Raw genomic sequence first — 13572 nt, forward strand, 5'->3', positions numbered from 1 at the left:
GAGTTAAAGGGAGGTTGGGAAGAGGGACTCCCGTGGTTAATGCTGGCGGCGAGGGGAGTGGTCCAGGAAAGCACAGGGTTTAGTCCTAACGAACTTGTATTTGGACATAAAGTGCGTGACCAAATGTCAGTTTTGATGGGTGATTTGGATCCATCGGAACAACCAGGCGATGTGGCGGATTATGTCTCTGGGTTTCGGAGGAAATCCCTCTTTGTGACTATTTGGACTATTTCTGTTTTATATTCCACTGGGTTCTTTAATAAATATTATGTTGGGTTGAAAATCCTCATCGTTGGTCTCCCCATTTGTATGTCATGGCTACCTTGAGCCAAGTATTCGTGACACATGTGTTTAAATGTTTCTGGAAACGTACTGGCAGCGTGTGTGACTCGGGTCACCAGTCCGTGTCTCCCAGACTGTTCTCAAACATCAGCTCACTGCGGGACTTCACACTGTCGTACTCCTCAGCCGAGGCAATGTAGCCCACTGAGCTGGATCGCCACGGTAACGCTCCATCCCAGTACGGCTCTGCCTCAGCAGGGCGGGACATGTGCAAGATGCGGGGTAATCGCTGGAGGAAGAGCTGGCAGAAAAAGTGTGTGTGTGTGTGTGTGTGTGTGTGTGTGTGGTGTGTGTGTGTGTGTGTGTGTGTGTTGTGTGTGTGTGTGTGTGTGTGTGTGTGTGTGTGTGTGTGTGTGTGTGTGTGTGTGTGTGTGTGTGTGTGTGTGTGTGTGTGTGTGTGTGTGTGTGTGTGTGTGTGTGTGTGTTGTGTGTGTGTGTGTGTGTGTGTGTTGTGTGTGTGTGTGTTGTGTGTGTGTGTGTGTTGTGTGTGTGGTGTGTGTGTGTTGTGTGTGTGGTGTGTGTGTGTGTGTGTGTGTGTTGTGTGTGTGTGTGTGCGTGTGTGTGTGTGCGTGTGTGTGCGTGCGTGTGTGTGCCGTCCGTCCCGTCCTTCCGTCCCAAATCTCCAGTTTTTAGAAACTTTTGGGCTTCCCTCCTGGTGGAACAGCCGATGTTCTTGTACGAAGCTCCCCAAACCAAGACGTATCCGAAGCGGGTTCGTCTGGTCCGGGTTCCCGGCGGTCCGTTATCGAGACCCGATGAGGCCGAACAGGTCGTAGCATTTGTGCTTTTGCCTTTATTTGAGCAGCTTGTCCCGGTTTTCAGAGGGCGCGGAGCTTTGCTCTGTTTGGAATTTAACGTGTCCCGCACCCCCCCGAGGGATCACGATCATGGGCTTTTAGCGAAATGAGATCCCAAAGTTTAGCTGCGTGCCCGTCTTAACACCGTCTGGTGGTCGGTTCCGTTATTGGAGCCCTGATCTGAGGGGAGAGGGTTTAATCAAATAAGAGTGAATAAATAACAACGGGGACTAAGGAATTAGCTTCTAACATTAGCATTTTAAGGCAAATATTAAAGCAGCCATTCATATAATTCAGGTCAAACCTGTTAGCGGAGCGGCTAATGGCTTCCAGAAACGGCATTAAGTCCGCAGACGAATTTCCAAAACTCAGCTAACGACATTAAAAGTAAAACTGGAAGAAACTGAGATTCAATCCGCTGTGATCACATTTCTGGCAGGGGAGCCACCCGGAGAACAGCGGGATATTTCAAATGCGGAGTTCATTTCTAATCCCGAAACCTCAAACATTCCGACCCACCTGAACGCAGAACCGGTCCCAGCATCTCCATCACGTCCGATGACGCCGCGGCGCCAAAGACGGCGCTAACACGCCGGGGGCCCGCTGCAGCGTGGGACATAAATCTCGGAGCGTTCTCGTATCCAGATGGATGGATTTGAGGGTTGGAATGAAATGAAAGAAAATGAGGGGGGGAGGGTGTTTTGGAGAAGGGAGATGGGATGCGATTCTGGACAGATGTTACAGATGAGCCGGAGATGGGAACAAATGTGAGATTATTTCACAGATGGATGAAAACGCGACTTTTTATTCCTTTGTTTTTAATCCAGATCAGCTTTTTTTTTGGCGCCCTCCTTTTTATTTTCCCTCAGTAGCCGGAACTGTAGCATACAGCACGCCGATTAGCATGCAGCGCGGCGCAGCCTCATTAGCTTGTCAAACCAAATTACAGGGGCGATACGCCGGGTGAATCATTCATCGCGCCGCTCTCCTCTTTGTTTCGCCGCCGCCATATTGGAGATTCGTCCAATCGATTTAATTGCGGGTGATTGTCGGAGTCGATCCGGCGGCTCCTTACAATCACCGCTGACGATCGACGGCCGTTGCCTTCCATTCTCCTGCTGTCACGCTAAAGGAATATCGACGCTAGCTACACCAACACCAACACTTTTTTTTATAATTTCCCACCAGAGACCTGTAAAAAGTTTCTAATTTAGTTTGTCGGGTTTGTTCTAGCTTCCGGCGCGGTTGCGTTTTATTACCCGCCGTCTGCGGTGTAACAGCGATCGGCGAGGCGATGGTCGCCGTGGCGACCACGGAGAAATGACTTGGCGCCTCATTAAAAGTGAAATTATGATGTAGAATTTGAATATTGTAGCGCTGCGGTTATCCGAACGCTAATCCTCAACTTTTGAGCTCGAACTAAAAAATCTGCTGCGATGTCAGAAGAAATCAGTGAAGCTAATCTAATTAGCCTTCCTCCTGTTTTAGCTCAGGAAGAAGGGATCGTGCTTGGCTCGCTCGAATCGTTAGCTCGTTACCAGCTAGTGTGTTTCCTGCATTTTCTCTTCCTGGGTCAGTGATCGCGATCAACGGAGCCAGATCAGATTTTAAAAATTAGCGGTGACGCTACGTGTTTCCAGAAGCTGTGATTGGAAAAGCCGGTGCTATCAGCGACGCTCATGGGGCGATTTACTTGCTGCTGCATGTGCAAATCCTCATTAGATTCTCTAATAAAGGCGAACTTTGATGCCGCGCGGCTACCTCGCGGCTACCTCGCGCCGCGCTCTGCCTGAATTCTCCTGCAGCTTGCTGACAGGCTGCTAATCCTCTCCTCTCATATCGGCTTCTCCTGAAACCGCGGCTTAGTTTTCATCAAGCCTGGGCCGCTTGACGCTAATGAAGTTGGCATTTCCGGAGCCGCGCTAGTGTCAAATGTTGCCATTTGCCAGATCTTAAAATCTCTACCTTTGATCTATTTTTGCTCTTTGCTCATTAGTTTCGAACGTCTTTACTACTGTGGAAAAGCCAAAAATTGTTTTTTTTCCGACCTGGATGCGAGAGTGTGAGAGTGCGTCCGGCGCTCTGAGAGAGAGTCCGAGGTCACTTCTGTTCGTGAGTATGTTTTCCTCTCACCGCGAACAGGCGTGTTTAGACGCTAACCTGGAAACAGGGGACTAGCTCCATTAGCTGTGGTGGCTGCGGTTTGTGGCAGCAGCTCACGGAGGGTCAGCGGGTGTTTATCACATCAGGATGCCTCTGGGACACGCTTTGTTGTCTATAGGAAGCTCCCAGAAGGTAATGGGAACGTTCCAGGCTAGCTGTTAGCCTGCACATTCTGTGTCAGTGTACAAACTCCAGCATAGTAACGCTCTACGCAGTTACCCTCAGAGGTGGTGTCACATCCACTCCTTCACTCCCCTCACTCCCTCAAACATGCCCCCCCCACCACCACCACCCCAACCTTAGCGCTGCTCTTAGATAATGACACTCAGCGCGGACGCTAGATTATCCGTGCATTTGTAGCCGGGTGCTGGGTGTCGGCCAGCATCTCTGCCGCACCGCTGAGCAGTGGCAACGGCCCCGGTTCTGCTGAGAAACGGCCCGGCTGCAGGCGGCCGTGCGCTGGTGCTCGCCGGGACTCCCACCGACGCGGCGCGGCCCTTTAGCCCAGGGGTACAGCTCCAAATGCAGCTATTAGAGCTGCCTGGAAGATTTCATGAGCTTGTTACGTTCAAGTGTTCAGCACACACCACACACACGCACACACACGCACACACACACACACACACAGCCATCCTTCAGAAGAGCAGTTCAGGTACCTGATTAGCCTGAGGGAACATCACAATAAATCCCATAATCATATCATCTCTTTGACCAGGCTAGGTACGTCTTTGCATGTGCTTTAGCATGCTAGTGATGCTAACCGGCCAATCGCGGTCTGTTGGATGGAGCTTTGATGTCTCCCAGACACAATAAGCAGATTTCCAGGACTGGAATCAGCGCCTGTCTTCCGGTTGGTTTAAGTCGTTAATGGAATCAAAAACACCAGGAGTTCCGCTGCCGACAGCCTGGACTCCGGACGCTTTCCTGGCTCCTCCAGCCCGCCGCTCTGTCGACTCGGCGGGCTGGAATGAGCAACAATGAGCCGTGGACGCCCCGGGAGCCCAGTTAGCGTTTTGATTTATCGTCATCCACTGCTGGCCGGCGCCGAGTCGCCGCCCGATATCTCGCACTTCTCGTCACGCCGCCGGACGCCCATCGGCCGGAGCGGTTTCCTGCTAATAAACGGCAGCGACGGCTAACCGCGGCGTCTCCATCCTGAGTCAAAACAATACAGAATTATAGTAAAATGTTCTCATCACAGACGCCGCCGTATCGATAATATTTCTTCTCTTCCATTAGACGTGTGGTTTCTGCGCCGGCGGGCGGCGGCGCTCCGACCCCCCCGCTGACAGATGGAGGCCACTTCCTCCTCCGGCTTTAGACATTATTGCTGTGCAGAAAACACAAAGGGAAAAAAAAGGGAAACGTGGGTTTGTCCCAGGCTTCAGCTTCCTTAAGGCTTAATTCCATTAATAATTCCTAAACTTCCAGGGGTTTTGAGCGCTAGCGGCTGGACGGATGCTTCTATTTTGTCTTGGCTGGAATAAAAGGGCGACTCTTCCCGAACCTTATCTGTTCCTGCCTTTTATGATTACTCCTCCAGCACAGAGGAAGCCCTGGCAAGGACTGAAGACGCCTTATCGGACCGTCCTCTCGGCCTCCGTGAAGCTTTCCCTCCCGTTCCGAGGCAGCGCTCTCTGTGAGCCGGCATCTCTGGACCCTCGATGATAATCGTCGGAAACCTTCACACCTCTTCCGGCTCCGCCACCGACAGCCGGAGCTTTTCCGGAGACAGTTTTTCCCTTTTCTGACCTCGACGTGACCCCGATTTCCTGACGAGCTCAAGTTCTTGTGACTTTAATTGTAACTTAATAAGCTAGCAAAGCTCCAGCTCCAGGAAAACAGCTAATTAGCTTTCATGTATTTTATGCTGTTGGTTTTTTTGGTTTTTTTTCTTCTTTGATTTTTCTTCTTCAAGATGAGAAAGAGAACGACGTCAACATGAAAGGAATGATAAATGAACGGGTTTAATCCATAAGTTTACACTTAATAGCCTAAGACAGACACTCGCTCCAGCTGATATTTGTTAGCAAATGAGGTGGAGGGGAGGCGATCTCTGCCGCTGCGCTGCTAGCTGCCACAGATTATGAGCGTTGTGTAGCATCGCACTCACCAAAAGTAGCATCGGCGGCGGTCAGATATGGTGTAGTGACACTTGCCTTCCTCTAGGGGGAGATAGGTGCCCCTCGGGCCTGTTTCTACAGACTCTGTCCATCAGTCACGCAGCAACTGTCCCCGTTAGAGACCAGGTCTGATGAAGCATCTCCGGGGAGGAGATGTGGGTTTGATGGCGGACGTGTGTGAAACTAGACTCACGCTAGCAGTTAAGGGACCACGTGGAGGCACAATCACGTCAAATGTCGTGAACTCCTGGCTTCGTCTTGACCTTTACGTGTCAAACTGCCCTCTTAGAGATGCAAAAGGGTGAATACGGTGTCCAGACACGAGCCTTTTCGCCGAACCCGTTCGTTTCCCGTCTAAAAATACCTTTAAAACCCGCCGTACGTGCGTCAAACTGCGCAGGGCGTTATTAATATTGCCCCCCCCCCCCTCGCGCGCTTGGCGCCCCGCTCGCCTCGCGCTCCCACCGAACGGAAGCGCGCGGACATCGCGGCGGCGCTGACGCCACGTGAGCCCCGCATCTTTAAAGAGGCGCAGCGGGGCGACGCGGCGGCGGCGGCGCAGGCGGCGGCGGCGGCGCAGGCGGCGGTGTGGGAGGTTCCGGATACTCGCTTTCTCACTCCGCGAGCTTCCAGCATCAGCTGTTCGACGCCGCGCGCTCATTGCTGGAAGTGGGATCCGGATGAGTCACATGACAGAACTGGAGGCTGACATCTGGAGAAAAGGCACCGCGTCCCGGCTCGCACCGCCATACTGTCTTTTGAGCCACATTCCCATTTTTCTCGCCACATTTTACTCCCGCTCGGTGAGCACATTTCCAACAAGCATATTTTTTTTTGCTCTTTTCTATTGCCCACCCCTCCTCTCTCTTTCCTCCCCCCCTCCGCCTTTTTTTCCTCCTTTTTCCCATTTTTTTCCTCCTTTTGCTGGTGTTTGAATTTGAGTATTGCCGCGGTGCTTCGGAGCGCCCCCCCCCCCCCCATCCAGGCTTCAAGTTTCCAGCATGCAGTTGTTCTGGTCCCGGTGGCAGACGCGGTCTCACTTGCACTTTTGTTCCGATCGAGCAGCTTTTGTCAGTATTGAGATTTTTCACGCGTTGATTGGTGGTTTTGAGACATTTTCCCCACATTTCTGTTCCTTTTTTGTTGTTGTGGTTGCTTTGGTTTGCATTTTGCAGTGTTGCTGTTTGCCTTCGAGTTTTGTGATTTCGGGTCGACCTCACCGATCCAGACCTTTGCTTTGACTTTCTTTCCTCTTTTCTTTATCTGAAGGAATCATTTTTAACCTGGTACTTTTCTTGCAGCTCGCAGGTTTGTCGTTTCTATTTTTATTTTTGGGTTTTTTTGTGTGTTTCACCTTTTTCGGTTTGCTTGTACTTTTGCTGGCAGTGTCGAGTCTCTTTTTTTCCTTTTTACGGATGTTATTTTTCCTCGAGATGATGCTGGGTGGACGAGGGCAGTTTTGATTCTTGGGGTTTTTTTGTTTTCTGTGTCACCGAGGATGAACAGACATTTCCCCACTCGCAGGTATCTGGAACGAGTTCATGATTGACACCTTCATGTCTCTAATAAAGGTGATAAACGTGCACCTGTGGCTGTTATTTCGCAGGACTGGCACAAACGCTTCATTAAGCCTTCTTTATCAATGTTATCTGAAGGTTATCTGATCGTGTGGCGGACACATTTGGGTGTATCTCACACCCAGGTGATGCATGGGGTGATGGGCGTGGTTAGCCCTTGATTGGACGCACTGTTCAACGCGCCATTTAGTGTTGGTCTGCTGGTTGCAGAATAAAGACGTCTAAACCATCTGCTCTGTCCGAGTCGTTCCTCGTCCTGCCACATTGGTGACCCCGTTTTGAACATGTTTGAGGCAGCAGACGATGGTATCTCCTCTTCGGTAATGTCGCCCCGACACGCGCAACCAGCCAGCGTCATCGCGTCCGTGAAGCTGCCCGACTTCTGGCAGAGCGACCCGGCCCCGTGGTTCCAGCATGTCGAAGCGCTTTTCCACCTGCGAGGAGTCACCGAGGACGACTCCAAATATTATTGGTGGTCGCGGCTCTGGACCAGCAATCCACTCGCCGCGTCATGCAGCTGCTGCGGGATCCGCCACCGCGCGGAAAGTACGCAGCGATCAAAGAGCTCCTGCTCCGGAGGTACAGCCAATCCGCCGCGGAAAGGGCGGACAAACTGCTTTCCCTGCCGGGTTTGGGCGATGGTTCGGCGGTGGACCTTATGGACAGCATGCTGTCATTGCTGGGCTCAGACGAAGGCGGGTTCCTTTTCCCGCACATTTTCCTGCGCCAACTTCCACATCCGGTCCGGGCGGCCTTGGCGAACTCCCCGAGTTTGGCGGCTGGTGATTTCCGTGGTTTGGCTGAGGAAGCGGATCGTGTGCCGCTGACTGCGAGGTGGACCTCCGTGCAGAGCGTGTTGGCGGATTCCCGGCTGCTGGTACCAGAGGACACAGACCAGGCGATGGTTGCTGGAGTTTCCTCCCGGAGGAGGAAGAGTGACCTGTGTTTCTTCCACCAGCGTTTTGGCCACAAGGCCCGGCGCTGCGTTCTTCCATGTGCGTTCGAGACGCAGGGAAACGCCAGGGCCAGCGCTCAGTAGCAGCTGTGGGCGCTGGTGAACAGGAGGAGCTGCTGTTCGTCAAAGACTCCCTGTCAGGCCGGCGGGGTTCCTGGTGGATTCTGGTTCCCAGAAGAGCCTCCTCCCTCCAGGCAGCGCAGACCTGTCATCCTCGGGCGCAGGCCCTCAACTGACTGCTGCTAATGGTTCCTCTATTGAGACATTTGGTACCAGGTCGGTGACTGTTTGTTTTTCTGGACGCAGGTTCACATGGGACTTTGTGTTAGCCTCCATTACTGTTCCCATCATAGGCGCAGATTTTCTGTGTTCTCATGGTCTGCTAGTGGATGTTGCTAACCGACGTCTAATCGATGCTGTGTCTTTTGCCACCTTTCCATGTCTGACGGGGGGACCTGGGCCGCTGGCACATGCCAGTTTTGCTGCGGCGGGCAATGTTTTTCAGCGGTTGCTGGGTGATTTTCCGTCGCTTACTACGCCTGCGTTTTCCACGGCCGTCACAAAGCACGGGGTGGAGCACTTCATTCCCACCGCGGGTCCGCCCGTTTTTGCACGCGCTCGGCGACTCGACGCTGTGAAGTTGGCGACGGCTAGGGAGGAATTCGCCACAATGGAGCGTTTAGGGATTGTGTGGCGCTCTAACAAACTATGGGCCTCTCCGCTCCATATGGTGCCCAAGGCGGATGGCACTTGGCGGCCCTGTGGGGATTTCCGTCGTCTTAACAACATCACATCCGTTACCCCATTCCGCACATACAGGATTTTTCCGTTCGCTTGGCAGGCACTACCATTTTCTCCAAGGTAGACTTGGTGCGGGGCTATCATCAGGTTCCGGTGCGTGCCGAGGATGTGCCCAAGACTGCCGTGATTACCCCGTTTGGGCTTTTCGAGTTCCTGCGCATGCCCTTTGGCCTGAAGGGGGCAGCACAGACCTTTCAGCGGCTAATGGACTCGGTATTGCGTGACCTCACCTTTGTGTTCGTCTACTTGGACGACATATTGGTAGCAAGTCCTTCGGCAGATGAGCACCTGACCCACCTTGGGCAGGTTTTTCAGCGACTGGCAGATCATGGCCTGATCGTAAACCCAGCGAAATGCCAGTTTGGTCTGCCGGTGATTGATTTCTTGGGCCACCGCATTTCTTCTGATGGTGCAGTTCCATTGCCATCCAAGGTGCAAGTGGTGGCGGAATTTCCTCGTCCGGTCTCCGTTAAGGCTCTGCAGGAATTCTTGGGGATGGTGAATTTTTATAACCGTTTTCTCCCCAGGGCAGCCCACCTCCTGCAGCCACTGTATGAGGCCCTACGGATGAAGAGGGCTACTGATCAGGTCGACTGGACTACCGAGCGGGTCCGGGCGTTTGAGGGGGCCAAGTCTGCCTTAGCCAACGCCACACTGTTGGCCCATCCGGCACCTCGGGCGGACATCGCTTTGACGACTGATGTGGCCGTCGGGGCAGTGGTCGAACAGAGTGTGGGTGGTGCATGGCAGCCCCTTGCATTTTTCAGTCGCAAGCTACGGGACAATGAGCGGAAGTACAGCGTTTTTGACCGGGAGTTACTTGCATTGTACCTGGCTACGCGTCATTTTCGTTTTCTGCTCGAGGGCCGGTCTTTCACGGCTTATGTCGACCACAAACCTCTGACATTCGCTATGTCAAAGGTGTCGGAGCCTTGGTCTGCGCGTCAGCAGCGTCATCTGGCGGCAGTGTCGGAGTTCACGACTGACGTTCGGCACGTGGCTGGAAAAGCTAACCCGGTGGCCGATTGTCTGTCGCGGGTGTTGATTTGTCCTGTGCACTTAGGGCTGGATTTCTCTGCCATGGCGGCTGACCAGTCGGGGGACCCGGAGATAGGGGCTCTTGAGTCCACCGGTACAGGCTTGAAGCTGGAGAAAGCTGTAGTACAGGATGGCGGTCCTACCCTCCTTTGTGACGTTTCCACCGGTCGTCCCCGACCTGTGGTCCCGGTGGCCTGGCGCCGCAGGGTCTTTGATATGGTCCATTCCCTCTCACACCCGGGGGTCCGCGCATCGGTGAAACTGGTGAGTGCCAAGTTTGTCTGGCCTGGCCTTCGCAAGGAGGTCAGAGAATGGGCAGCAGCCTGTGTGGCATGTCAGCGTGCTAAGGTTCACCAGCACACCAAGGCACCCCTTGAACCATTCGCGATTCCAGCCAGACGGTTTGACCACGTGCATGTGGACCTGGTGGGATCCTTACCGCCATCCCACGGGTACACTCATCTGCTCACTATGGTGGATCGCACCACCAGGTGGCCGGAGGTGGTCCCTCTTTCCTCCACGACATCGGCAGACGTCGCTAGAGCATTTCTTTCGGCTTGGGTCGCACGTTTTGGCTCCCCTTCCGACATTACTTCTGACAGGGGACCTCAGTTTGTCTCGGAACTCTGGTCATCTATGGCTAGGTCATTGGGCACACAGGTTCACCGTACCACCGCGTACCATCCTCAGGCTAACAGGCTTTGTGAACGCTTTCACGTTCACTCAAGGCAGCATTGCGTGCCGCGCTTTCGGATGACAGCTGGGTGGATCGTTTACCTTGGGTGATGCTTGGTTTGCGTTCAGCTCCTAAAGAGGATTTGGATGCTTTGCCTGCGGAATTGGTCTTGGGACAACCGCTTCGTGTTCCAGGGGAATTTCTGCCAGAGAGTGCGCCTCCTTGTAACTTTCCTGCCGGAAGTTACTTTTCGGCTGGGCCTGCTCTGGTTCCATCCCCTGTGCTCCACTTTTTCCCGCGGTCCTTTGTACCGACGGACTTAGCAACAGCTCGTTTTGTTTTTGTACGACATGACGCCCACCGGTCACCCCTTCGCCCTCCGTACGACGGCCCATTCCGGGTGCTCGAGATGGGGGCGAAGAGTTTCGTGCTCGATATGGGTGGTCGGTCGGAGCGGGTCACGTTGGATAGGCTGAAGCCGGCGCATTTGCTGGTTGGGCAGGATGTGTTGCCGGCTCAGGTCCCCCGTCGGGGCCGTCCTCCCAAGGTCCAGAATGTCCCGTCTGATGATCTTTGTTCTAATTTACAGCCTGCTGTGGACTTTGTTTCTCCTGCCTGCGACTCATCTGCGTTCCCGGAAGAGGGGCGCCGCAGCCGTTATGGCAGGCTGATTAAAACCCCTGTCAGGGACTGAAATGTAAAATTGTTATTTTTCCTTTCCCTCTTTCTGCTGTTCTTCTCCCTTCTGGGTGTTCGGGGGGGGGCTGTGTGGCGGACACATTTGGGTGTATCTCACACCCAGGTGATGCATGGGGTGATGGGCGTGGTTACCCTTGATTGGATGCACAGTTCAACACGCCATTCAGAGTTGGTCTGCTGGTTGCAGAATAAAGACGTCTAAACCACCTGCTCTGTCCGAGTCGTTCCTCGTCCTGCCACAAATTTTGCAAAAGCCGGCAAGTCGAACAACCGACAACAATGTTTCCAAAATTAATTTTTCGTATTTTTCGTATTTTGTTATTAAACCCCGGAGGGCTGAAGCGGGACCGCTGTTAAAAATGTATCAGTCCGCGCTTCCAGTTCTGGTGCAACGTCCAGTTCTAAATGTATGAATCCGCGTATTGACGTTTCAACGTCCCATCAGTAAAGGGAGAGATTTGGATATAGTCCCCCTGAGGTGGTGTGTTTAGAGCAGTTCTTAACAACTTTCTCTTTGCCTGATAAGAGGTCCAAACATTATTTCACTTCCCTATAAAATACTCTAAAATTTCAAGATCAGATACCACCAGGTATAATTCATCCTCTAAATTTTCACAATTTCTTATTCTGTCAGGCTGTTTTTAAACCTTTGGCAACATCAAATAAAGTACTCAACTGGTATTATGTCAGGCTGGTTTACATCCCATTAAAGAAGCCAGCAGAAATAAAGCACAACAGTTACACAGACTACGCACAATAATATAGAGGATATAAAAAACAGTACTGAGATGGGTTTGTGTCACTTTAGTGAAATCAAAGCATTTTTCTTTATGTGCCAGCAATGAACACAATCTAAGAAGTCTTTGACACTAAACATATGGAGCTCCTATAGAACAAACTAAAGATTTGTTGTTATTAAGATAAAGAAATGCAACATTTCCCCCAGAGAAACGATGGCGATGGAAAAAGCCCTGGCTGTGTGTGTGCATCACAGCAGGCGTGGGTTCTCCTCTCTGGAGTCATGCGGGTCTCCTTTGAAGGGCAGATGAGGTGGTTGGTTACAGATTCCCCTCAGAAAGATGATTACGGTGTCAAAGGTCATCACCGGGGTAACCAGGAAGAGGCAGAGTCGGTCTACTGTACCAGCGATGCCGCTCCAGTTATCCTTCTCCTGTCAGGACCAGACATTTACGCCACTTTTGATCTTTTTAAATCAGACTTTGGGTTGAGGACTCTGTTTGAACCCTCTGAGCTCATTGTAGTCGTTCTTGTTGCGCATGTGTTTAATGATGTAGTGGCTCCATCCACAGCCGGCTTGATCTCTGCGTACAGCTGATGGTTCCTCGCTCTTCTTGTGGTTTCACAGCTCCACACAGACACCAAAGCTCAGAACTCAAATGAAGCTACTTATGCTTCTATATCTCATGTGTTTAAATGTTTCTGGAAACGTCCTGGCAGCGTGTATGACTCAGGTCACCAGTCCCTGTCTCCCAGACTGTTTCTCAAACATCAGCTCACTGCGGGACTTCACACTGTCGTACTCCTCAGCCGAGGCCATGTAGCCCACTGAGCTGGATCGCCGCGGTAACGCTCCATCCCAGTACGGCTCTGCCTCAGCAGGGCGGGACATGTGCAAGATGTGGGGTAATCGCTGGAGGAAGAGCTGGCAGAAAAAGAAAACAGGATTTGGAACACTGATACTGATGTGTGTATGTCTGTGTGTTATAGTGGAAAAACCACATGTTCATTGTCATGACCACTTGGCTCCGAATGACCACAACATAAACGGGGAGACCAAGCACTTTTAACAAAAAGGGATTTATTGAAAAGTAAAGTGAACAGTCAATAGTAACGGTGAAAGCAGTAGGGTGCAACAGGGTATAATCAGAATCCAACGAGGGTAATCCCAACGAGGCTGGCACTCTCCAGTGGACGCGTTCGGCAAGGTTTCCAATTTCGTTCGGCAGCAGCTGACCCTCAGCCCGATCAGCCCCATCTCCTCCTGAACATGGGTTTTTAAGCCATCACTGGTTCATCAGGTTAATGAGCCCCACCTGGAGTGGTGGCCTCCCAAACAGGTCCAGACAGCTCCATCTTCAGGCCAAGCACAACACCAGACCAGGCGCAGCCAAAGACACCATATCCCAAATATTAAACCCAGACGTGAGGCCACCTAGTGGGCCGTCACACCTCCCCCCAAAAGATAAAGGCCCATAGCAGGAGGGGGAGTTAATTACCAAAACCCATTAAACGAAAAAGAAAATATTTTAACCAAAAGAAACCTTCATACACACATGCTCATGCACACTCGTAAACATTACAGCCTCACACTTGCAACTCACGTGACCCCAAGCATTCGGCCTGTCTCTCACCCAAGCGTACTTGTCGGCCGTCCAGCTAT

General features: G+C 52.2%; 1 long non-coding RNA gene across 1 annotated transcript; it reads left to right on the forward strand.

The window, feature by feature from the left end:
- Window positions 1-5609: 5609 nt before the first annotated feature.
- LOC130520203 (uncharacterized) lies at window positions 5610-7010 on the forward strand. Its single transcript, XR_008948709.1, has 2 exons — window positions 5610-6733; window positions 6859-7010. It is a non-coding gene; the product is annotated as an uncharacterized LOC130520203 (long non-coding RNA).
- Window positions 7011-13572: the final 6562 nt, after the last annotated feature.

The sequence above is a fragment of the Takifugu flavidus genome, unplaced genomic scaffold (assembly GCF_003711565.1).
Source record: "Takifugu flavidus isolate HTHZ2018 unplaced genomic scaffold, ASM371156v2 ctg302, whole genome shotgun sequence".
In the NCBI taxonomy this organism is placed as follows: Eukaryota; Metazoa; Chordata; class Actinopteri; order Tetraodontiformes; family Tetraodontidae; genus Takifugu; species Takifugu flavidus.